Raw genomic sequence first — 26,814 nt, forward strand, 5'->3', positions numbered from 1 at the left:
TGTCCCTCTTACGGTCGTGCATGTCCTTCTTGAATGTCCTGACTTCCAGGACGAGCGTGTGTCTTGCTTTCCGACCGCTCCTCGCAGTCACCTGTCCCTCAATAGAATTCTTGGTGACTCGGATACTTTTGATATCGTTCGCCTTATGCGTTTTTGTTCTCGTACTGGCATCCTTGGTGATATTTAGCGCCCTCTGATTATTTTGCGCATTTGATGGTGTTACATAGCCTTCCCGGTTTGGTGCCTTCTTTTGATAATTACTTACTTACTTAGTAGTGTTAGCGGTGTTAAACCTCCAGTTGTGACAAATGTTGAAAGAAAGGTTAAAGTAAAACGGGTTACGAAAATAGATATAAATAATATTACCTTCGATGTTAGTAGTAGTTGTGAAAGTGAGGAGAAAGAAAAAATGTTATGGTGTTGGAAGGAAGTTTCTAAGGTACTCTCGTATCTCATGGAATGTGACGGACAGGGCAAAGGTAGTTTTATTATTAATCATGGATGAAAGTAAATTGAGAATATTATCTTGGAACATTAATGGATTAAAAACTAGAGCGGTGGATGTACACTATTATACTCTTAGAGAGGATATTGACATAGTAGCACTCCAGGAAACTGGGGATAGGGATGGTAGCATTCTGAGGCTAAATGGCTATAGAGGCTTTCACTTATATGCTGATGGAGGAACTAGGGGGGTCTCATGTTATGTCAAAAGTACTATACCTGGTTGATACCTGGTTGATGGGGTTTTGGGAGTTCTTCTACTCCCCAAGGCCGGCCCGAGGCCAGGCTAGACTTGTGAGAGTTTGGTCCACCAGGCTGTTGCTTGGAGCGGCCCGCAGGCCCACATACCCACCACAGCCCGGTTGGTCCGGCACTCCTTGGAGGAATAAATCTAGTTTCCTCTTGAAAATGTCCACGGTTGTTCCGGCAATATTTCTTATGCTTGCTGGGAGGACGTTGAACAACCGCGGACCTCTGATGTTTATACAGTGTTCTCTGATTGTGCCTATGGCACCTCTGCTCTTCACTGGTTCTATTCTACATTTTCTTCCATATGCAGGAAGGCAGGATGTGGAGTCTTGATCAGGGAGTACACTGACATCGGCACTGAAGATACTGTTATTGGACGCCGCTTAACTGACAATGTCTCTTCAACGCAGGCTGAACTCCAAGGAGTATTAGCAGGATTACAGGAAGTAGTCAAATGTGGTAAAAATGCTTGCTTCTTTATTGACAGCAGAGGAGCGTTAGAGTCTTTAAATAGCAGACGCCCAGTATACCAGAATGTTGTGATAGAGTGTAGAGAGAATGTTAAGAGACTAGAAAAACTGGGTATAAAGTAAGATTCATGTGGATCCCTTCACATGTGGGAATACTGCTGAATGAGGTAGTTGATGACATAGCGAAGAGAGCCACTGAAAAAACTCTTGTTGATGTTGTATGTCAGTTAACCTTGAAACAAATAAAAACAAGAATCAAGGTGATTCAGGAGGGTGAAGAAATGATAAAGAGAATGGTAATGGTGGACAGTAGTAACACACTTAAGAATTATTCAATAATAAATACAAATTCGTCCTTCACTTATGGTAAAGGAAAGTCTACTTGGAAGGATTCAATTTACATGAGATTAAGATTAGGATATAAATATATCTGGCAATACGGTGTTGATGTCAGTGAAAAAGATAAGGAGTGTAAATTATGCAGTATGCCGCACGCCCACACCTTAGAACATTATGTATTAGAGTGTCAACTTATTGATAACTATAGAAATAAGGAAATAAATAGTGTACCACATCAAATTGTTTGGATGTGTGATAATGGTATAATAGACAGTATACTTAGGAGCTACAAGAATTTTGCCCCAAGAATGTAACAATTGTATGCTGTACTTACTATATAAACCTGCAATGTTAAATGGGATTCTTGGAATGTTATTTGTCTATTTGTACTCACTGAATTTGTGCGCCCCTTGAGGGACTTGAAGTAGAGGGGGATAGAAATAGCCTAAGCTACTCTATCCCTTTGAGATGTATTTATTGCTTATCTCAATAAACATACTTGAACTTGAACTTGTACGTTAGATCTCTTTCTGGCTTTCCTCAAAGGAACATGTTTCAGACAGACTTGATACGCTTCTGAAGTCAGTTTTTCTATTCCTTCTGTAGGACTTGTATTACTTAGAACAGTTTCCCATGGAATGTTTGTAAGTTCCCTGTTTATTATCTCCCAGTCTATCCTTTTATTATTAAAATTGAATTTACTGAATAGCCCCTCTTGCTTTATCAACGTTTTAGGTCTATTCTGAGTATTGATGGTCGTTTGCACTTCAATGAGCTTGTGATCTGAATATGTGGTATCTGATATCGTAATGTATATAAATAAATAAATAAATTCTGTATATAAATTCTGCCCGAAACGCTGCGCGTGCTAGTGGCTTTACAAGACTGTAATTACCATAATTGTATCCTCACATTCCTTATGTACATTCTTGTATATGCATAAATAAATAAATAAATAAATAAATAAATAAATAAATATAAATATGTTTATTCAGGTAAGGTACATACATACAAGTGATGTTACATTAATGGATTGATATATAGATAGAGCTAGTACATACAATGCCTAAAGCCACTATTACGCGATGCGTTTCGGGCAAGAAAAACATTAATATCTAGAACTTAATACTAATTGAGCATAAAGAATAAAAAGTGTTGAGAACAAATACAAATAAAGATAAAAAAAAGGGGGAACATGACTGAAAAAGCAGCACAAATACAATAGGTTGACAAACAGTGTTGATTAAAAAAAAGAAAATAACAGACATGGGTTGACAATAGAGGAGTGAGGTAGGTTACAGGGAATTTATTAGGTAGTGTTTAGTTTTTATCTTAAACTGGTTGAGAGAGGTACAGTCTTTAACATGGTTGGGAAGGTCATTCCACATTCTGGGTCCCTTGATTTGTAGAGCATTTCTAGTTTGATTAAGTCGTACTCTAGGAATATCAAAACTGTATTTATTTCTGGTGTGGTGTTCATGGGTTCTGTTACAACCTTCTATGAAGCTTTTGAGATCAGGATTGGCATTATAGTTTAGCGTTTTATATATGTATAATACACGTGAGAGAATGTGCAGTGACTTAATGTCTAACATATTCAGAGATTTGAGAAGGGGTACCGAGTGATGTCAGGGGCCAGAGTTGGATATTGTTCTAATAGCAGCTTTGTGTTGGGTAATTAGAGGACGTAAGTGATTTTGGGTAGTAGAGCCCCAAGCACAAATACCATAGTTGAGATATGGATAGATAAGGGAGTAATAGAGAGTCACCAGGGCAGGGCGTGGTACATAATATCTGATCTTAGAAAGAATGCCCACAGTTTTTGAAACTTTTTTTGATATATTTAGAATGTGTCCCTGGAAATTCAGCTTGTGGTCAATGAGAATGCCAAGGAATTTGCCATCTAATTTGTTACAAATTTGGGTATTGTTTATTTTGAGATTTATTTCATTAGAGGATTTATTGCCAAACAGAATATAGAAAGTTTTGTCAATGTTAAGGGTGAGTTTGTTGGCAGTTAGCCAAAGATGGACTTTATTTAGCTCAGTATTTACTGTGGCATTTAGAGCAAGGGGGTCAGGACTGGAGTAAATGAAGGTTGTGTCGTCAGCAAATAGGATTGGTTTGAGGTGTTGGGAGGCATTTGGAAGGTCATTAATGTAGATGAGAAAGAGGAGAGGGCCAAGTATGCTGCCCTGAGGAACACCAATGTTGATGGGTAGGGTGGGAGAAATTGTATTATTCACAGAAACATATTGGAGCCTGTCAGTAAGGTAGGATTCGAGGTATTGTAGGGAGTGTCCTCTGACTCCATAATGATGTAATTTAAGAAGAAGGTTTTGGTGGTTGACAGTATCAAAAGCTTTACGCAGGTCCACAAATAACCCAACAGGGAACTCCTTTTTATCAAGAGCTGTATGAATCGAGTTAAGCATACTAATAAGTGCATCGTTAGTGCTTTTTTTGGGTCTGAAGCCATATTGGCAAGGGCTAAGTATATTGAGTTTGGCTAGATATGAGTAAAGCTGCTTATAGATTAGTTTTTCAAAAATTTTTGACAAGTTTGGCAGGATTGATATAGGTCTGTAGTTGTTAACATCTGTGAGATCACCACATTTGTGGACAGGCGTTACTCTTGCTTTTTTAGAATATCTGGAAAGGTTTGGAGTTCAAGTGACTTGTTGAAGAGCAAAGCAATAGCAGGGGCTAAAGATCTGGAGGCTTTTTTGTAAATTAAAGTTGGTATCTCCTCAAGGGCACCAGACTTGGTTTTAAGGGAAAGGATTATCTCATTGACGTCAGTGGAATTAGTAGGCTTTAGGTACAGAGACTGTGGATAGTTACCTGTAAGATAGTCATTAACATCAGTACTGGAAGATGGAATATCATTTGCAAGGGATGACCCAATGGAAGAGAAGAACCTATTGAACTCAATAGCAGAATCAGAGGCTGAAAGCTGACCAGCGTTATTGGAAAGGAGTGTTGGTTTGTTATTTAAAATCTTCTTTGATCCCAATATTTGTGAAATTGTGCTCCAAGTTTGTTTAATGTTGCTCTTTATTTGGGTAAATTTATCTTCGTAGTATTTAGTTTTGGCTCGTCTAATTATCTTAGATAATTAGATAATGTCTCTGATAATGTCTTCATTGTTCGTAAAGACCTAGAATATTTTAATTTCTCGTTGGCTCCGATATCTGCTGATTGAGTGAAAATTTGTCACAGAATCTAAGTAGTTCTCTAATCTGTGGTTGGTTAGGTCCTGATAGATTTCCTGGTATAATATTATTGTTTGCTATTTTCCACCTGAGACTAGGCAAGTTGAAGTCACCAAGGAAGATAATATCAGGTATCGGGTTCTCCAAATTATCAAGGCTATTCTCTATTTTGTTTATCTGTTCTGTGAATTCTTCAGCCGTTGCATCTGGCGGTTTGTATATTAGTATAATCACTAAATTTATTTTCTCTATTTTTAATCCCAGTACCTCTACCACTTCATTTGTAACGTTTAGGAGCTCCGAGCATACAAGGTCTTCCCTAATATACAGACCCACTCCTCCGTGCGACCTAATTTTCCTATCACACCTGTATAGGTTATATCCTGGAATCCAGATCTCACTGTCCAACAATTCCCCTGCATGGGTTTCTGTGAAAGCTCCAAATACTGCATTTGACTATACCTGCCGAGATAACTGGAGTCCCTCAGAGATATAGAGGTATTGAAAGTATTAGCTTGCGGATACAATTAAAGGACCGAGAGTTAAATTTCATTAATCTATACATCTCTGATAGCTCCCTTGATTTAAGATACTTGCCAGATTCCTTCTTTTCTGAAGATACACTTGTGGTAGGGGATTTTAATGCCTGACATCCTAGTCTAAAGATAATCATTGAAGGATTACCAGTTAAAAAATCAGCATGTGACTCGCAGAGGCTCAAAGCAGTCATAGAACAACAAATGGAAACCCCTCTCAAAACCGACCACTCATCTTAGCAGATGGATCAGGTGATCAAGAAAGAGGTTCTACTGGAGCAGCAGCTTACACTAACAACCACGAAGCTTACTGGAGCATGATTTTTTTTTTGAGATATATACAAGAGTTGTTATATTCATGTACATGGGTTCGTATCCTGGTCGGGGAGGATTAACTGGGCGCAAATCCTTAACTGTAGCCTCTGTTTAACGCAACAGTGAAATGTGTACTTGGATGAAAAAAACGATTCTTCGCGGCGGGGATCGTATTCCAGGGACCTGCCCGAAACACTACGCGTACTAGTGGCTGTACAAGAATGTAACAACTCCTGTATATATCTCAAAAAAGAAAGAAAGAAAAATAGTGGGTGGAATGGAATAGTGGGTGCTCAACATTGCAAACACAATTACATGTTGATAACCCTCAAATTTTACTTTAATGTACTTACTAAAATGTCAATTTTTTTTTACAATGTACCTGTTAAATTTTTTTTACTTTTGCTGGAAATTACGTACTTAAAATTATGTTAGATTATAAGGACCTAAGAATGAAAAAGCATCAATGCTGTGTACTCTTATAAACCCAATGTACCTTCTCGTATATATATAAATAAATAAATAAATATGCCCTGAATGAGGCCAGGGGCCAGATTCACGAAAGCACTTACGAACCTGTACATCTTTTCTCAATCTTTGGCGGCTTTGTTTACAATTATTAAACAGTTAATGAGCTCCGAAGCACCAGGAGGCTGTTTATAACAATAACAACAATTAAATGGGACGTTTTCATGCTTGTAAATTGTTTAATAAATGTAACCAAAGCCGTCAAAGATTGAGGAAAGATGTAAACATTCGTAAGTGCTTGCGTAAGTCCTTTCGTGAATCTGGCCCCTGGTTTTTACCAGATTTTACCTGAATACAAATTTGAATTTGAATTTGAATTTGGTATATAAAGTTTATCTTTCGTGGTTGTTAATATAAATTTTTCTCCTAGTTTCAATACCCGTTTTATTATTTGTTTTAATATATATATTTTATTTGTATTTGAGAGTATGTATTAGTAAATAAGTATGATTCTTTGTGTAAAAGTTATCCCGCGCGTTCTGGTGAGGGGAGCGTCCCATGAGGGAGCCTCAGTAAGGTCCAGGACGCCGTACACGCAGGACGTGTGTCGTGTGTGCTCCTGAGGTGCCCTCCACCTCACACACTGTATGAGGTTATTCACCTCTTGTTTATGTCAGGAACTGTGATCGGGTGAGTGAGAAATGATTCCTGGTTGGTACATTAACCCATTGCCTGTGTTTTCAATCACTGTAATGCACGCACTTTTGCTTGAGTCCCGTGAGTGGAAACATTTGGGCTCGGCTCCACGTGGTCACTGGTGTTTGAAGTGTTTAGAAATGCAGATGGGTTTATTTTTTTAATGATTAGGGGTAAAGCGCCAAGCCATTGCGACTATATAGCACTGGGAAGGGATCAGGATAAGGATTTGGGATGAACATAAGAACATAAGAACAAAGGTAACTGCAGAAGGCCTATTGGCCCATACGAGGCAGCTCCTATTTTATAACCACCCAATCCCACTCATATACTTGTCCAACCCGTGCTTGAAACAATCGAGGGACCCCACCTCCACAATGTTACGCGGCAATTGGTTCCACAAATCAACAACCCTGTTACTGAACCAGTATTTACCCAAGTCTTTCCTAAATCTAAACTTATCCAATTTATATCCATTATATAAATGGATATGTAGGAAGGAATGGTGCCCCAACCACGTGTTGGGACGGTCGGGGATCGAACGCGGGCCTGCATGATGCCAGTCGGGAGCCGGTCGGCCGAGTGGACAGCACGCTGGACTTGTGATCCTGTGGTCCCGGGTTCGATCCCAGGCGCCGGTGAGAAACAATGGGCAGAGTTTCTTTCACCCTATGCCCCTGTTACCTAGCAGTAAATAGGTACCTGGGTGTTAGTCAGCTGTCACGGGCTGCTTCCTGGGGGTGGAGGCCTGGTCGAGGACCGGGCCGCGGGGACACTAAAAAGCCCCGAAATCATCTCAAGATAACCTCAAGATATACACAGCAATGTGCTGCTACCCTATTCCATATGAAAGATTACAAAGTGTAGATCAAAAACTTGCTAAAAGTTCATCTAATATTTCCTTCTTGTCTAATTAGTGATCTTTATTCTTACTTTTTTCTATTGTGTACTGTATTTGCTTATTTTCTTTTTTTGCTATAGTTATTTTATATTTATAGCAGATTCAGTATTTTGCTGTTCTATACTTGCTTATCTTCTTGTATCTTACTCCATTGCATCTACATGCAAGCTGATATTGATCCTGAACTTAATCTGCTATTACAACTACAATAACCAGCATATTGATCATCACTGCTGCAGGTATTACACAGCAAACCTTGCAAGACACAAACTCCAAAATAACACTTGCCTATCAGTGTTCAACTAATGTCAGATCACTTGGGGGGAAACATTTTGATGATATAAATGCACTACTCGCAGCATTAGGTATTTATTTATTTTATTTTATATATATATATATATATATACAAGAAGGTACATTGGGTTTGAGAGTACATATCATTGATGTTTTTACATTCTTGTAAAGCTTCTAGCACGCATATTGTTTTGGTCCTTAATCTAACAGATAATTTTAAGTAGGAAATTTCTAGCAGAATTGAAGAAATGTTAACAGGTACATCTTGACACAGGTAAGAAAATTTGACGAAGATTAGTAGGTACATTAAAGTAATATTTGAGGGTTATCAGCAGGTACATTGTAGCATAATTTGAGGATTATTTCAAGATATAATGTAGTAAAATATGTATTCAATATAACCATGATATATGATAGCAATGCTTCCAATGGATAGACAGATTGATAGATACAGATAGACAACATTAACATCGTTAATAAAATTGATGGAAAGTTTCTTGGCCTATTCCTAGACAAAACTCAACTTCAGCACCCATATTCAACACATAACTAAGAAAGTCTCTAAAACAGTTGGTACTCTCCAAAATCAGATTGTTCCTAACTCTGCTCTCCTTTCTATTATGCACTAATCTATTCCTATCTTAATTATGGTATCTGTGCATGGGGGTCAACCACTGCACACCACCTAAAGTCCATCATCACCCAGCAAAAATCTGCTATCAGAATAATAACAAACTCTGCTTTCAGACAACACTCAGCCCCCTTGTTTAAATCCCTTAACATGCTAAACATTAACTCTACACATTCTCTTGTGTCAACTACATTTACAAAACCCTGTTCTTAAATGCAAACCATGCTCTGAAACTCTCCCTGGACAGATGTAATAGGACCCATTATCACCACACAAGAAATAAATACTGTATCTCTGATATCCCCAGTGTCAAACTTAATCTGTGTAAACACTATGCAAATAAAGGGACCTTGGGCCAGATTCACAAAAGCACTTATGCAAACACTTACGAACCTGTACATCTTTTCTCAATCTTTGGCGGCTTTGTTTCCAATTATTAAACAGTTAATGAGCTCAGAAGCACCAGGAGGCTGTTTATAACAATAACAGTTGAATGGGAAGTTTTCATGCTTGTGAACTGTTTAATAAATGTAACCAAAGCCGTCAAAGATGTACACGTTTGCAAGTGCTTGTGTAAGTGCTTTCATGAATCTGGCCCCTAGTCTATGGAACTCGCTCCCTAATGAGTTGAAAAGCTGTTAAACTTTTACCTCATTAAAAAGCAAAACCAAAAAGTACCTAATTTCAATTTCATAATTTCCTACACTGCTTTAAATTTGCTCTGTATCTAGTGTTACCCAATTTCCCAATCTTTATGCACTTAATCCAAATATCTTTACCATTGTGATCATTGCTCTTTTATGTGCTAGCTATATGCTGTATTGTGCCTATTAATTTTTGTTAAAATACCATTCAAGCTGTCATTGCAATCATTCTGAGCAACCTATGTGCTTTAATATACCTACAAATTTCTCATCTTTTTTTTCTTGCAATGTACCTGCATCATTTTTATATATTTTACTAGTATTTACCTACTTAAAATTTTCTTAGATTAAGTACCTGCCCAAAACACTGCACTTACTACTGTGGCTTTACAAGAATGTAATTACTATGCTATGTATCCTCAATCTGAATGTACTTTCTTGTATATAAATAAATAAATAAATAACAGGGCTGAATGTTGTCTGAAAGCAGTTTAGTGTTTTGATAGCAGATTTTTGCTGGGTGATGATGGGCTTGAGGTAATTTGCAGTGGTTGATCCCCATGCACAGATACCTTATGTAAGATAGGGATAGATCAGTGCATAGTATATTGATAGGAGAGTAGAGTAGAGTTTGAAACATAATACCCAATTTTTAGAGTATACCAACTTTTTTTTTTTTTTTTTTTTTTTTTGTAGTGTGTTATGTGGGTGGTGAAGTTGTCTCTTGTCTAAGTATTGGCCAAGGAACTTAACATCATTTTTATTGCTGATATTAACATTGTCTATCTGAAGCTGAATTGCATTTGCTGATTTGCTTCCAAATAGGATGTAGGTCCTTTCTATGTTTAGTTCTGAATCTAAATCATTTATATATATTATGAATAACAGGTCCCAAGACAGCCTTGAGGCACTCCACTTACATTTTCCCACTCTTACTTAACCCCATTTATACTAATTGTTTCCTTTGGTATAGCCATGCCCTAATCCAACTTAGTACCCCCAATACCGTGAGCCTCTTATCTTTTTAATCAGTCTTTCATGTGGCACTGTGTCAAAAGCTTTGCTAGTCAAGGTACACAATGTCATAAACCTTACCACTATCAACTGCCTCAACTATGCTGGGATAAAGTGATAGCAAATTTGGTAAATATGAACGGCCATTTGTAAAACCATTTTGTGAATCATTTATTATTTTATGTTTTTCGAGATAGACAAATGGTATTTGCAATTATTCATTCAAGTAACTTTCCCACAAGAGACGAGCTAATTGGCCAATAGTTTGACACAAGTGATCCATCTCCTTTCTTGAAAATTGGTACCACATTAGCAACCTTCCACGACTCTGGCACTCTGCCTGACTATTGATTTATTAAATATGGTAGACAGTGGCTCGCAAAGCTCCCCTTTGCTTTCCTTAAGCACCCTGGCAAACACTGTCTGGCCCTGGGGATTTGTTTGGCATAGTGTTCGGTTCTGAACAAGGCATAATGTTCAGTTCTTTAGTAAATAGAGATAAAATATTTATTAAAAATATTACACCTCTTCGTCATTATCAGTTATCTGACCTGTCTGTTTTTAATGGACTTATCCTTTTTTCTAATCTTTAATCTATATAACTGTAAAAACCCTTAGGATTTATCTGCTTGCCCTGCTATGCAAGGTTCATAGTTTTTTTTGCCCTTCTTATCTCTTTAACATTTCTAACCAGTTGGATGAATTCTTATTCTAAACAGACTTCCCCATTCCTAATCCTTTTGTACAAAGCTCTTTCTACCTATAAGGTTCTTCAGATCCTTTATCCATTTTGGGTCATTATTATTCGATCTATTCAATTTGTGAGATATACCAGTACTACGTTCTGGTGCTTTGCTTAGAATATTTTTAAATAAGTTATTTTGAATTCACATCGAAATCCCCTTTTTACATTACCCATTGCTGGGTTCATGTCTTGCTCCAAGACCGGCCCACCCCCTCTGCCCAAGACTTTCCAATCTATTTCGCCCCCAAAAATTTCTTAGATCAATAGACTCGTCAATAGGAGCTGCCTCGCATGGGCCAATAGGCCCTCTGCAGTTCGTTTGCCTTAGTCTTTGTCTTAGTCAACTCTGTTCACTAATGTTCCGCTTGATGACGTTCTCTTTCCTTAGACAGAACGCGTCGGAGGGCCTTCTTCCTCTCCTGCTTCCCACTGACGTTTTCTTCGAGCTCATTAGACTCTGTGTTGACTCTTTCTCTTTCTCTTTCAACGGTAAATATTACACTCAAACTTTCGGTGTCGCTATGGGTTCCCCTCTTTCCCCTGTTCTTGCTAATTTCTACATGGAATACTTCGAAACTGTTCTTCTTCCTTCTATTGATACTCGTCCCTCTCTCTGGCTTCGCTATGTTGAGGACATTTTTGCTTTAAGGCCTTATGACCTTAGTCTTTTCCAGCCTTCCCTCTCCTCTCTTAACAATCTGGCTCCTTCTATCCATTTCAAAGTGGAGTGGGAATCTAATTCTCTCCTTCCTTTTCTTGATGTTCACGTTCACAGCTCTGTGTCTGGGTTCTCTTTCTCTGTCTACCGCAAACCCATGCATAGTGGCATGTACATTCACTTTTTTTTCTACCATCCTCCTTCTGTTAAGTGTCCTCGTCTCTCTTCCTCCGCACTCTACGCCTCGGCGATCTTCAGTTTCTTGATTCTGAAATTGCCTTTATCTACAAATCATTCTCTCGCATTGGTTACCCTTTGCATTTCATCAGCTGTGCCTACTCTCAAGTGAAACAATTTTTCATCCTAAACCTGCTTCCAACACTAGTAGCACTGTACTATGCCTTCCCTTCATATCTGAACTCAAAACTTTTACCAATACCTTTCGTCCTCTTGACATTAAACTCGCCTTTCGACAAACTAACACACTTCGTAGCAATCTAGTTCACACTGCTGCTCCTGCTTCTAATGCTGCTGGTGTCTACTCCATTTCCTGTTAGTCTTGTCCTTTCCAATACTTTGGCGAAACTGGCCGTACGCTGAATGACAAGACTTAGAGAACACAAGAGAAGTGTTAAGTCTGCAGACACTAACAATGCTCTCTTCTGCCATGTGAGGGATTCAACCCGTTCTTGCAAATTTAATAAGTCAATATTGACTTATTAAATATGTGCATAGGTGACATACTTAACATAATAGTCCCTTGAAAAGCTTCATAGAAAACACCGACCTTACCTAACCTACTTAGTATGTTAAGATAAGCATCTTATTGCTTCGTAATTACAATTATTACCTAACATATAATAGGTATAGGTTAAGTAATAATTGTAATTACGAAGCAATAAGATGCTTATCTTAAGATACTAACAAGGTTAGGTAAGGTCTGTGTTTTCTATGAATCTTTTTAAGGGTATCTATTATGTTTAGTATGTCACCTATGCACGTAGTTAATAAGTCAATATTGACTTTACGAATTTGCGAGAACGGGTTGAGGGATTCTAATCATCTCATTGATTGGTCTTCCTCCAAAATATTCTTTCCTGCCTCTACTCTACACAGACACCGTCTTGTTGAATCTGCTCTAATACACAATGTACCCAACATGAACTTGAGTCCTGGCTTTGTTGCTGTGGACTCTTCCCTTGCACAATATATACTTAAATGCTCTAATCTTTTTAACAAATGTGACCTAACATAAGCTTGCCCTGCCATTTATCTTTCTTTCTCTTTCCTTTTCTCTTTTTCTGTTCACTGTCTTCTATGTTCCCTTGCTTTCCTCTTCTTATTCCTATTACTATCTCCTCATTTGGTGGTCAATAGGAGCTGCCTCGCATGGGACAATAGGCCCTCTGCAGTTCGTTTTCCTATCCTATTATCCCCTCTACTACACCTTTGCTCTTCACCCCTCTTGCCTATTTATTGCCTGTCTCTCATCACACTCGACTTGAGAATGGTCCAGGATGGACTGAAACGTCGTCGTCACTTCACCTAGTGTGTGGTCTGGTCAAACTGGCACTTTAACAAAATTTTCTCTTAAAAATCTATTCCATTTGTATCTGATTTCTTTGTGATCACTGTTTCTTAGCTCACTCCTTATTTGGATTTCATTAATTTGTTTCCCTGTTAGTTAACACTTAAATCTAAAATATTATTTTCCGTTGTTGGTACCTTAATGTATTGCTTAACCACTGCATTGTGCCAAACAACAAATGCTGTTTTGAGAGATGTCCGTTTTTTTTAATTAGGGTGTTTTAATGTTTTCGTCACTTGTGTTTTTAAATGGAAATAGTTGAGTTTGGAAACCTTTTGACATTAACTTTGCCTGAACATTTATAAAAAAATATTTTTTTAATAATTGCACTATGAATTTTTTTTGCTAAAAACAGGTGCACAATGCAGGGGTTAAAAAGGCAATTGTCAAAGAAAATCTTCAGCTTCATTATTCCCTGTTCTATTAATCCAGTTTTTTCCTCTAAAATTAGTCACCCATGACAAATACAGTTGGACCTAGATGCTCTAGATATTTCATCCCATATATGCCTGTATATAACTATAAGATTTTTAGCTTTTTCGTTTAATTCTAGCCAGATAGTTTCTGTGGCTCGGTTTTGATTCCTTTTTTGAGACTATTTCAGGTTTTTCCCCTAACATATGGCTACTCCCCCTCCTCGTCTTTATATCTCTGTGAAATAGTTTAAATCCGTTTGATATTTGGGTAATTGTTCTCTATTTTCTACATTCCATCTATGTTTTGGTAAGTGCAATAATATCTCTTTTTCAGTGCAGACAAGAGCATTTAAATAGTTTTTGTTTTTAGACTCCTACTGTTCGTGTTATACTGTATACCTTAAGTGTAATGTTATTTTGTGGCCCTTCTCTTTCCCTGTTCATTTTTCCAATTTGCTTCCCCCACAAACACACTTTTATTACTTCCTTTCTCCATATCAATTCCCATACTACTATACTAACAGTTTAAACTCCAACCACAGGTTCCATCGAGTTGGCAACAGTAACCTCAGCCCTAGATAGATGCACCCCATCCTGAGCATACATGTCATTTCTGCCATAGAAGGGTTCCTAGTTACATATGAATGATATTGCATTTGATTTGCAATATTTGTCCAGTCGGCAATTGACATCTCATCTTCTAAAATGCTCTCAACGACTGTTCATTTCAAACTCCCTTTCTTGGAACAATGCCACATATGATCGAGATTCCTCCCTTGCTCTTAACTAATTCCGTGACTGTCTTAAACCTCTGTATCGGTGTCTCACTCCTAACTCGTCCTACATTTCCACCAACACTGATACAAATAATGAGTTGTTCTTATTTCCAGCCATAATATCATTCATGTTGTTAACAATATCACCAATTCAAACTCCTGGATAGCAAACCCTTTACCTGTTTTCCCCATCTGTCCCAAAAAGTTCTATCCAAATACTGTACCTCGCCTGGGAATCTCCCACAACCAAAATTTGCTTCGGTACTTCCTTTACTTTCTGAGCACCTTAAACCCCTTAAACAATGCAGAACGGGCTGGGAAGTGGAAAATATTCAAATTATGTAAAAATTACTTAATGTTAAATAAGCCTCCAACTTATTGACTTAATCATGAAACTTTCATCAAAATATTTTCATAAATTGATTTTAGACAATTTGTTTTAAAAAAGAGCATTTTGTTGATAGGGAGAACAGCTCCTGTTAACTGAAACTGATGGATAATGCAGTCATATGCACCTGTCAGACACAAAGAATAATACAGTACTGTAGTACAGTAGTAAGTGTCCACAAAGTGGATATGCAGCTGGTGCCTTTATAGTATTGCTGAGTAATACATTATAACACAAATAATGACTAAATATGTTATTATGCTTTATTTTGTTAAATATCAAAATATTTTTGTTAGAGGAATTTTTTTTTAATTTTTTCTGTTTATTATCTGATTTTGTTGTAACGTTTACATTCTGGAGTGCAAACCTATTCCTAACTATGTGGAGATAGAATGAAATTGGTCAACAAATAAATCTGTCACAACTCGCAGGACTTTGGACTTTGAATTTGTTTGGGCTGAATTTTTCAGATTTCAAACTATTTTGTCTCTTTAGGTTGTTTTGAGGATTAGGGACCAGATTAGGGCTTTTCACTTATATAAAGTATACCCTAAATATATTCCCTAAATCATTATAATTATTATAATTACAGTATCCATATATTTAGTTTTTTTGGGGGACTATTTTGTATTGATTTCATTTCAACACATTGACCTTCAACTTTCACATATTCGAGTACAAATGCCAAACAATGTTTATTAAAACTTACAAGTAAATTTATGAATTAGAACTACCTTATTCATTGTCGATAACTTCAACTTCAATTAGATCTATTAGAATTTCATTTTTGAGTATAAAAAAAATTGTTTGACTGATTCTCACCATCTTTACATAGTGTGCACAGCTGTTTATTATACAATCTCTCTAAAATGGCTTTTTCATTAACCCTAAATGTTTGGAGTTATAAATTTTGTCTAAATTTGCTGCATATTTCAAATGTCATATTGACAATTTTTTACAGTAAACTATACTGAAATCCTATATTCTAATTTGATGAAAATGAAGATCATATGCTATTCTGGGAGCATAATAACACCAAATGAACAATTGGTGATATTTTGTTTTTTAATCTGATTTGAAAATCTGAAATTTTCAATTTTAAAAATGTTTTTGATTTTCTTGTTTTTCAAGTTACGTTGGTGATCATTTAGATAAAGTTGGAGCATTTGCTAGTTGATTATGCACAAAAAAATTGGAAAGTGTTTGTGCAAGTTTGAGAAACTGATGTTATGCCCAATTATGTATGTTTTGCACTATTTAAGGGGGCTTATTACGGGTTTCGTAAATATTGTTCAATTTGTTTATAAATTTATTTATGAAATGGTTATGGAAAGGGCTGCAACTGGTCCAAATTTCAGCATCACACCCTAAACAGAAAAGGAGAAAAAAAATACACAACGTATTATGCAACGAATTTTCAACATTTTCAAATAATTTCAGGGAACACATGTGTCGACTAAAATCATTTCTATAACACTCAGATATTAAATGTAGCACATAATAAAGGATTGTAGTGATCAGTTTTATCAAAAAAGTGTTTAGTGCAATAATATTATTCAAAGTTACCCTTCCAAAAATATGCAATATATGATGTTTATAAATTTTTATAAAATCAACAAATAGACTTTGGACTAAAATGTCTACTAGAGTCTGTAGAAGCACAAACGCTACATATAAGGTGTAATTTGCATGTAAATTGATTAATAAATGAAAGCTCTGAAGTAATTTGAAGGTGTAAATTACTTTCCAGAGTAAAATAAAGATCCAAGTTCGGCCACCTGTAGCTGAGCTTGACTTCGACAGATTTCGTTCATAATTGGCACCCTTGCAGATAGGCATCCATTGAGCAAGGTGTGCACGTTTCATGCAAATCCCTTGATAACAAACGAGAAAAAAAAAATGTCCAAAAAATAAGAAAAAAAAAAATTTTACATATAAATATATTGCACATACATATTACAATTATTACAAGAGTTTGTGCTTCTACAGCACATAGTAGACATTTTAGTTGACACATGTGTTCCCTGAGATTATTTGAGAATGTTGAACATTCGTTGCATAATACGTTGTGTATTTTTTTTCTCCTTTTCTGTTTAGGGTGTGATGGTGAAACTTGGACCAGTTGCAGCCCTTTCTATAACCATTTCATAAAAAAAATTATAAGCAAATTGAACAACTTTTAATTTATGGGTATATGCCCCCTTAAGGGACCTGCGCTCCCTTCATTGCCTTCCCTTTCGAGCGAACTGCAGGCTCCCCACAGCACTCGTCTTCCTACATGGTGAATGAGTTAAAGTCCTTAGGACATCTGTAGGTGCCCTTATTAGTCTTCTTAAGACCCCTTTGCTTCCTCTTGACATTGTTTCATATGTTTTAGCTCCTGCATCTGTTGTAGCTTGTCCCGCAGGGAATCCACCTCTGTCCTCAGCTCCACATAGATTCATCAGTTCCTTCACTACACCTTCTATTACTATGATACCACAATTGTAGCTCAGCTAACACACACCCTCTCACTGTGATTGACTGTGCTTCACTAAGACATTATTTCCTGGTCAAGAAGGCTGACTCTGGAAGACAGATCTTGATTTTCCTAAGGACTACCACCCTATTGCCCTCACAAGTTGTCTGCAAACTCTTTGAACGTATGGTTAACGTTTGTCTGGTGTGGTTCTTAGAACACCACCACCTCTCCCCTTCTCAATTTGGTTTCTGCAAGTACCGCAGCACAACAGACGTCCTGGTGAACTTTGGGTCTACCCACTCAAAATTATTAATGTAAAAGTACAGTGTATACAGAATACTACTCATTTTTTACTATATAGGTATATGAAAAGCAGTGAGGAGGGGGGAAGGAGATGTTAGTGTTTGGAAGGGAAGTCTCCTTCCAATATAACATCAGGCAGTGATGACATTTCTGGGGTACTCTCCTAGTTTTGCAGGCATACCATTAGGACCTGGTTGTGGCTCATTGCTGGCTTGTCTTACTAAGAATCTGTCTAAGGATTCCAAAGTCTTTTCCCTACATTTTAACACTGTCTCACTACAGACATCACATTGTCATTAAAAAGGTTAATGCAACTGTCTGTTACAGCTTTATTTGGGTGAGTTTTTTCAGCAAAATTTTGTAGTTCTTCCTATGCTACACACATTTTCTTAATGATGAAGGGACATCCTCTACTCAACTATTTTCTTAGGTTGAACTTTACCAATGGCATGCTATGTAATAAGAACTTTAATGTTCAGAAACCAAAAAAGCAGGAAAACAATAAAATTCTTCACAAAAATATCAGTTGTCACGAGGCGGAATACAGTAGTAAACTAAGGGTGCCTTACCCCACCCCCAGCAGAATCCCTGTGCTCGTCGACCCATACAGAGTTTCCACTGTATTTGATATACAAGTATATATAATTGGTAGTTATTTTCTATACAATTCTAAAGCATTTGCTATTCATTACAGAACAAATTACCATGCAGAGGTAGAGGTTAGATACTTGTGACATGAGACACTTCGTGTTTATATGTAATTTCTCTTCTCTTCATAATCAATGCTACACTATTTACACTTAATGTAAATACACTTAATGTAAATATAGAGGTACCTCAGTTTAAGAGTTTAATCCGTTCTTGGAGACGGCTCGTATTCCGAAGCTAATTTCCCCATAAGAAATAATGGGAAATGAATTAATCCGTTCCTCAAAAACCTCGCATCAAATTAATTTTTATACCTAATTCATCTAAATAAACCTAAATAAAGCTATATTCAAGTTATTACTTACCTTGCTGTTGAATGCTGTAGGCGTATGGAAGATGGTGAGGAGGGGGAGGAGGAGACTCTCCTTCCATTATCACATCAGGCAGTGTGCTCACCTTTCTGGTATGCACACTGGCACATTTTGCCTGCATACCACTAGGACTTGTTTCTTACTAAGAATCTGTCTAAAGACACTTTGTTTTTCCCTACATTTTAACACTTGTCTGTAGTAAGACATCACAGTCATTTAAAAGGTCAATGCAACGGCCTGCTACAGCTTTATCTGGGTGAGTGTTTCAACAAAACTTTGCAGTTCTTCCCATACTTCACACATTTTCTTAATGAGGAAGGAACATCCTCTACTGTCTCTACTTACAACTATTTTCTTAGGTTGAACCTTACCAATGGCTTTCTTGAGACCCATGGCGAGATATATAATAACAACTTTTATGCTCAAATGGCCAAAAAACCGACAAAACTGTAAATCCTTGTGAAGAATTCAGGAGGGATAGTCACTGGGCACGAGACAATGGTAAACTGAGGGGCGGAGGGGCGACGATTGCCGTACCACCACGTGCCAAGTCGGCGTGAACGCGTATCAACAAACTCGCGTTTCGATGTAACCCTTGCCTTCCGAGACATATTTTCTGAGGAAATCCGGCTCGTATTTAGAAAAACTCGCATACAGGGACACTTGTGTTCCAAGGTACCACTGTACTGTACATATATTTACACTGGTTTATGAACTTTGCATTTGATTACAGTGGTCCCTCAGCTTACGAATGCCTCTTTATGAACTCTTCGGGTTATGAGCTTGATTTGTTCGGAAAATTTTAATCGGGTTACAAACTTTACCTCGGGGAAACAAGCTTGTTGATACGCGTGTGGCCGACCTAGGGTGCCACAGTTTACCAGTGGCTCCCGCCTAGTGACTGAATTCTTTGCAAGGATTTACAGTTTTTTGGGATTTTTGGGTTTTTGAACAGAAAATTTGTTAAATATCTCACCATGGGGTCACAAGAAAGCTAGTGGTAAGGTTCAAGGCAAGAAGACACATGTGGGAATGACCATAGAGGAAACAGAGACCATTTGTAAACATAAAAATGGTACACGTGTTGTTGAACTAGGCAGTACAGCAAATCTTCATGGAGGAAGAGGAGGCTGTAAAGGATGTCCCTTCCTCATTAAGAAAATGTGTGCAGTATGGGAAGAACTGCAAAGTTTTGCTGAAAAGAATCACCCAGATAAAGCTAAACAGGCCGTTGCATTGATCTTGTTAATGACAATGTGATGTCTCGCTACAGACAAGCGTTACAAAGAAGGGAAAAACAATCTTCAATGGAACGATTTCTAGTGAGAAAATCAAGCAGTGAGCCAGAAGCAAGTCCTAGTGGTATGCAGGCAAAACATGCCAGAGAATGTACCCCAGAGAAATTGTCACTGCCTGATGTTATAATGGAAGAGGACTCCCCTTCCAAACAGTAACACCTCTCCTCCTCCCTCCCCTCCTTACTGTCTTCCATATGCCATCAGGAGTTATCTATAAAGTTATTACTTAACTTGTACATACTTTTGTAATAAAGATTTGGGTCTATAATGGCATATTATAATGGCATTATACACTATTTGATAATGGCATTTTCCATTATTTCTTACTGGGAAATTCGCTTCGGTTTACGAGCCGTCTCTGGGAATGGATTAATAATACCCCATATTAGCAAAACGTGTACAACAGTAATCTGTTATTGTCTGGAATTGAATTGTATTTGATTTATTTGTTTTAAATATTTCTATATTAATTTCAGAGACACTGGCTCACAGACTTCAGAGAATCTTGGCTTTGAACTAAAAAAGAAAATGCTTCCATAGATCTTTTAGTCTGCAAAATAATTAAAAAGAAAATTTGCAGGCTAGTGGAAGGATTGCAAGCTCTCATTTTGAACAATTTAGTAAGTATAGAGTTATGAAGTTTTAATTATTAGATAAAATTACATTATACTAGGTATGCACATTTTACATGTTATACAAAAGTAAATGATTTTTCACAATTTTGTTTTATATTTGTCAGTAACAGAAAGTGAACTACATAATGAAGGATCTGTCAAAAGTGACATCAGGGGATGTCTTCGATGAAGTTACAATAATGAAAAAACGTATGGCAAAAACACAAGAAGAGATCTCAATCCTGGAAGAAAATTTTTCCTTCACCACTTAACACTGTCCAGGATTTGTAAAGTCTTTCAGGCCAGCTGATAGTTAATATATAAAGATATGATAAGACTTGCTTATAAATATTTAATCTCTTATCTAATTTGTTTAGGGCACAGGATTGATTGTTTCAAGTTCCAGTACACTTAAAATGTTATTGCAATTATTTGATATTTGGAGCGGTTTGTGGGGAATATTTTACTAGTATTTAATTATTACATTAGGAAATTATAAATGTTTATGTATGTAATTATGTATGTAATTTATGTATGTAATTTGTGTATGTAATTATGTATGTAATTATGTATGTAATTATGTATGTAATTATGTATGTAATTATGTATGTAATTATGTATGTAATTATGTATGTAATTTATGTATGTAATTTATGTATGTAATTTATGTATGTAATTATGTATGTAATTTATGTATGTAATTATGTATGTAATTTATGTATGTAATTTATGTATGTAATTTATGTATGTAATTTATGTATGTAATTTATGTATGTAATTATGTATGTAATTATGTATGTAATTATGTATGTAATTATGTATGTAATTATGTATGTAATTATGTATGTAATTATGTATGTAATTATGTATGTAATTATGTATGTAATTATGTATGTAATTATGTATGTAATTATGTATGTAATTTATGTATGTAATTATGTATGTAATTATGTATGTAATTATGTATGTAATTATGTATGTAATTATGTATGTAATTTATGTATGTAATTATGTATGTAATTATGTATGTAATTATGTATGTAATTATGTATGTAATTATGTATGTAATTATGTATGTAATTTATGTATGTAATTTATGTATGTAATTATGTATGTAATTATGTATGTAATTATGTATGTAATTATGTATGTAATTATGTATGTAATTATGTATGTAATTATGTATGTAATTATGTATGTAATTATGTATGTAATTATGTATGTAATTATGTATGTAATTTATGTATGTAATTTATGTATGTAATTATGTATGTAATTATGTATGTAATTTGTGTATATATTTGTGTATTTGTATGTACAGTATTTATGAACTCGTGTAGTTGTGCTTGCGGGGGTTGAGCTCTTTGGTACTGTATCAACAGGTGTACAGGTTCCTGAGCCTACTGGGCTCTATCATATCTACATTATAAACTGTTTATTGAGTCTGCTTCCACCACATTACTGCCTAATGTATTCCATCTGTTAACTACTGACACTGAAAAAGTTCTTTCTAACATCCCTGTGGCTCACTTGGGGGGACTGATTCCACTTGTGTCCCTCATGTTCGCGTACTCCTAAGTTAAACAATTTATCTACCTTGTCAATTCCTCTTAGAATTCTGTAGGTGGTGCTCATGTCTCGACGAGCTCTTCTGTCTTCCAGCGACGTGAGGTGCATTTCGCATTGCCTTAGTTCTTGGTTCTCTCGTAACTCTTAGTTCTGGGACTGGCTTAGTGGCATACCTCTGAACTTTAACTTTTTCCAGCTTAGTCCTGTGCTTGACAAGGTACGGGCTCCATGCTGGGGCCGCATACTCCAGGATTGGTCTTACATATGTGGTATGGAAGGTTCTGAAGGATTCCTTACACAGGTTCCTGAAAGCAGTTCTGATGTTAGCCAGCCTTGCATACTCCACAGATGTTCTATTCATGTGGGCTTCAGGAGACAGGTTTGGCGTGATATTAACTAGTAGATCTTTCTCTGTGCGTTTCATGAAGGACTTCATCTGTCATTCGGTATCCTGTGTCTGGCCTCCTGTTTCCACGGCATGTATTCCACCGTGTGTATTTATGTATGTATGTATTTATGTAATTTATTTATTGATGTAAAATTCTTGGTGGCTTGTCAATTTCCAGAAGCCTGTGTCAACATACAATCTGCAGCAGCTGCAAGAGATGTTGAGACAAGCACTGCTGGTATGTTGAAGCAAGCAATGAGCAAGATTGGTGGAAACACATACAAGGTTAAGATTGCATATTTGTTGTAGTAACATTCAATCTATTCCTGTATTCGTTGGGAGCATTTATGTAAGGTCTAAGTTAAAGTAAATTTGCTTTGCCTCTGCTAAATATGTAGATCTTCAGTTTTCTTTAAAATTATTGAGATCTTAAATTAGTGGTGGGCACTAGCTCTTAATATTGTATAATATATTGTATAATTGCTGTGTATAATACAGGAGTTGTAGTGTTATAAAGACTTGATTTTTGCTATTTTCTGTAATATACAATTGATTTTTACTTAATAAAAGTATTTAAATATAGTGGGATAAAATAATTTATGTATTATGGAAATGAAATAATAACACAATACTGTATTTCATAATAGGGTGGTGAAGCAAAAAAAGAAATGTTCATCGAACTCCCGACTTCGACAGCGTCTTTACTGAATGCCACTCTTCATCAACATGGGCAACGGATATAGAAGACGATGCTGGCATATATAACATTACCAATCTGCAGATTGGTAATTGGCAGAATTCTTCTGAGGAAGAATGTGAGAAGTTTACAAGAAACACTGACGGATGTGAGAGGTGCAGACGCAAAATGCTGCGGAAGAGGAGCTGGATATTGAGCAAGTAGTACAAGTAGTCTTAACAACAACAAAAGTTTTGTTATTACTGATTTACGTAGTGTCAAATTATGTTAGATTTGTAGTGTGTGTGTGTGTGTGTGTGTGTGTGTGTATTATAATTATGTATTCATTAATGTACTTAAAATCCTCATTTATTATCTGGACTCGCATAACTGGGTCATAACACCTTGGCCCCAATAATGTGACCTCACGTGATGATCACCTCAATAAGTCCCACACAGCTCTAGGGATAAACTTCACAGCAATTTTGTCACAAATTCAGCATCACTGCTTCAAGACTTGCCACTCTGCACTTGAGTAGTTGAACATGACACCTGTCTTAAAGTTTCCAAAATTTACTTCCTTCCAGCAGTTATAAATTTGAAGTCTTGCCTCACTGGTTGTCTCTGTAAAATAACTTGAGGCTCTAAAATATCTTTTCCACACAGTCTTTTAGTCCTTATGCTGCACAATACTTACATAGGCGGTGGGAGTAACTGTCACGGAATGTCACACATTGGCAATTGAGGGTCCTGCACACGATTTAAATATCCTGCTGCTACACGGGGTTCACATCAGCTTCCTCAGGGCTCTAGTAAACAGATGCCATTTAAAAAAAAAATCCCGGGCAACATTCTCGGGTGTGAGGGGCCTCGGTACTGAGCCATCAAGGCTGGCACACGCAGCATGAGCTAACAGCACTGCTGTTCAGTCTGTGACCACAGCATCACATATAAATGTAACTTATGATTTAGCGATGATAGTATTACAGAAGACCCATTACCGTGATAGAAATGACCAGGATTCTGATAATAGCAGAATTGTTGTTATAATTAGCACTGTAGTATGGTGAGAGGAGTAATCTTGGTGAGGGAGGGAGGGAGGTAGCATTGACTGTTGACTGTTGCCACCTGTTATTGTCTTGACTAACCATATGGTGAACATAAATGTAGATACTTGTATATAATGTGCGTAGTCAATGCAAAAGGAGTGTTGGGAGGAGTCATTTTCGTGAGGGCGGTGGTGTCGTCTGTTGGCTGCTGTGTCACTCGTCAAGCAGTTTTTTGTGGCCACTGTTTGGATACCATACCAGCTTAGTTGTACAGGTATGGTGAATAAAACATATAGCTACTTACATACAATGTGTGTATATAGTGTAAAAATATCACAAACAGAATAGTGGGAGGAGGAATGTTGGCAAGTGAGGGAGGGAGCATCAGCCGACTGTGTGATGACCTCAATTGTCGTCTTGACTCACCACACCAGCTTAGTTGTACAGTTGGTTCACACATTTTATATAAATATATCACATTACACTATTGAATAATATTTCTGAAAAAAATAATTAGGTAATAATGTGTGGCAACTCCCGCCTGTCAGCGCGGGTGGAGCAGACCGCCAAAGGATGCCTGGTCTATCTCCGTCTCAATTTTTCCAGACTTTCCTGCTCTATTGCAGCCAAAATATGTCGCCTTCGATTTAATTATTTTTCTTGTGATCAGGAAACAAATGAACACTTAAAAGCCAATTTTTTTAATTTGATTTATTACGCCTGGCGGTGTTGATGGCTATTAATAACAAAGCAGCAGAAGGGTTATGATGCTCAGCTGATGATGACGTATCTGTGACTGTGCCAGCGACATAATTGGCGCATAATTTCTTTTAGATGTTACCACTTTGCTGTGCCGAGCGGGCTCCCCCAGCATACCACAAGGTTGGCCGGGCATTACCTGTGAGTGCACAACACTCCAATGTTTGTATTCCTTCCAGTTTTGTGCCCTCAATTTTCATGCATTTCATTCATTTTAGTATCAAATTGTTCAATAGAATGCTCTAGAGGAATATATGCATATAAGGTTAAATAGAAGAACAGCATTTCCAATACTATAAGATTAGTATAGTCAGTGGGATGTATTCATGATTTAGTCCAATTTTCAAGGTGTCAAGATAATGATATCAGTGCAAAGTGACACTAACATATGAAGTACTCGTGCTGTGAACCAGGACAGACATATGCAAATTTTATGTAAAGGACATATGCATACATAGATATGCTGGTAATAAGAAAGGATTAGAATGCAGTTACCACCATTCCAATTTTTTTTTAACTTTCGCCATTCGGTGGCACACGAGTGCGTCACTAAGTTTTGTTCGGGTTCCGCAAGGGTGACTCAGGCGGGCGTCACGAGAATAAATATTTGTATAAATTCCAATTTCAATCTGATCTACTTGGGGATAGTTTAGAAATGTTTGCCATGAAATTTACGTTTTCTTTAATAGCCGAAGAGCTTATTTGGGAGAACGGCATGGCAGTGAATCATCATGGTAAAACAATTGTATTATTGACACGACGAGTATGATCGACGTAGTTTTTATATATGTTGCCGGTCGAATGCATCCTTATGCGACGTTTTATACTTTTAGAACATTCTATTGCGAACACATTGGTACAAAAATGAAATACGTACATCGAAAAATGTCAGAACAGTGAATTGAATATACACTTTTCAATGCGGGTTTTGCCAATATGTCGCCGCGGGTAACACTTCGGCCACTTCCCACACTCTTGTGGGTGGGCTGCGACATTGATTCTATATTTATATGCATATGTCTGTGTAGAGAATTTTATTGCGATTACAGTGATACCAAAATTAACCCTGTATGACAAGTGTGGAGTTGGCAACCCTGAAGATAGTAGAAACATTTCGTTGCTGTATGGCGCTCACGGCTAGTCATCGACGTATTTTTTTATTTGGTGCTGACTAACTTATATTTTGGTGACATTTTATACTTGTGTTCTAGGAGAACATTCTATTGCGAGCACATCGGTACAAAAATGAAATACGTACATCGAAAATTATCATCAGGACAGTCGCAAGAGTATACACTTTTAAATGTTGCCGCTCGAAAGTTTTTTTTTCAAACGCCGTTTCGCGAAAGTGTTAAATATGTTTGGGATAGGACTGTGTCGATTTGGATCAACATGTAGGTTTTTCCATCCTGACACGTGCCAAACCTCACTCGAGGACAGAAAATGCTATGACCTGAGCTGCCCATACTCTCATGTGAAAGGCACGGAATGCTACATAAAGAGTGGCAAGAAAGATATTGAATTTAGAGGAAGCTCGATAAATATTTTATACCAAACCGAAAGAGATTTCAAAAGGAGGAACATAGAGAATGTATGGAACTGGATGCCAGACCCCCTTGCATACCAGAATCGCCGGTACAACTACACACCAAAAAGGAACTACAACTACGACAGGCAACTGCCATACAACAATTAGTACTGGTCAGAACAAACTTGATGTCCAAACATAACAAACTATGTCCACACATAACGGACCCGCCAAATGTCTCCCTCCCTTAAGTTTCCTCCAAGTTCATTATCTGGCTTGCCACTCTGTGTAGCGTTCTGTGCT

The 26,814-nt window shown here is 37.0% G+C and overlaps 1 long non-coding RNA gene across 2 annotated transcripts in view; it reads left to right on the plus strand.

Moving 5' to 3' along the window:
• Nucleotides 1–6,646: 6,646 nt before the first annotated feature.
• The window catches only part of LOC138354480 (uncharacterized), a 60,651-nt gene continuing 40,483 nt past the window's right edge, over nt 6,647–26,814 (plus strand). The window contains exons 1-4 of one of the 2 annotated variants that reach the window (XR_011223574.1): nt 6,647–6,786; nt 20,405–20,548; nt 22,678–22,784; nt 23,147–23,396. This is a non-coding gene — a long non-coding RNA (uncharacterized lncRNA). Of the gene's footprint in view, nt 6,787–20,404; nt 20,549–22,677; nt 22,785–23,146; nt 24,502–26,814 lie in introns of those variants that run through there. The other variant, XR_011223573.1, reaches the window with a different exon arrangement.

This window comes from Procambarus clarkii, chromosome 6 (assembly GCF_040958095.1).
Source record: "Procambarus clarkii isolate CNS0578487 chromosome 6, FALCON_Pclarkii_2.0, whole genome shotgun sequence".
Taxonomy (NCBI): Eukaryota; Metazoa; Arthropoda; class Malacostraca; order Decapoda; family Cambaridae; genus Procambarus; species Procambarus clarkii.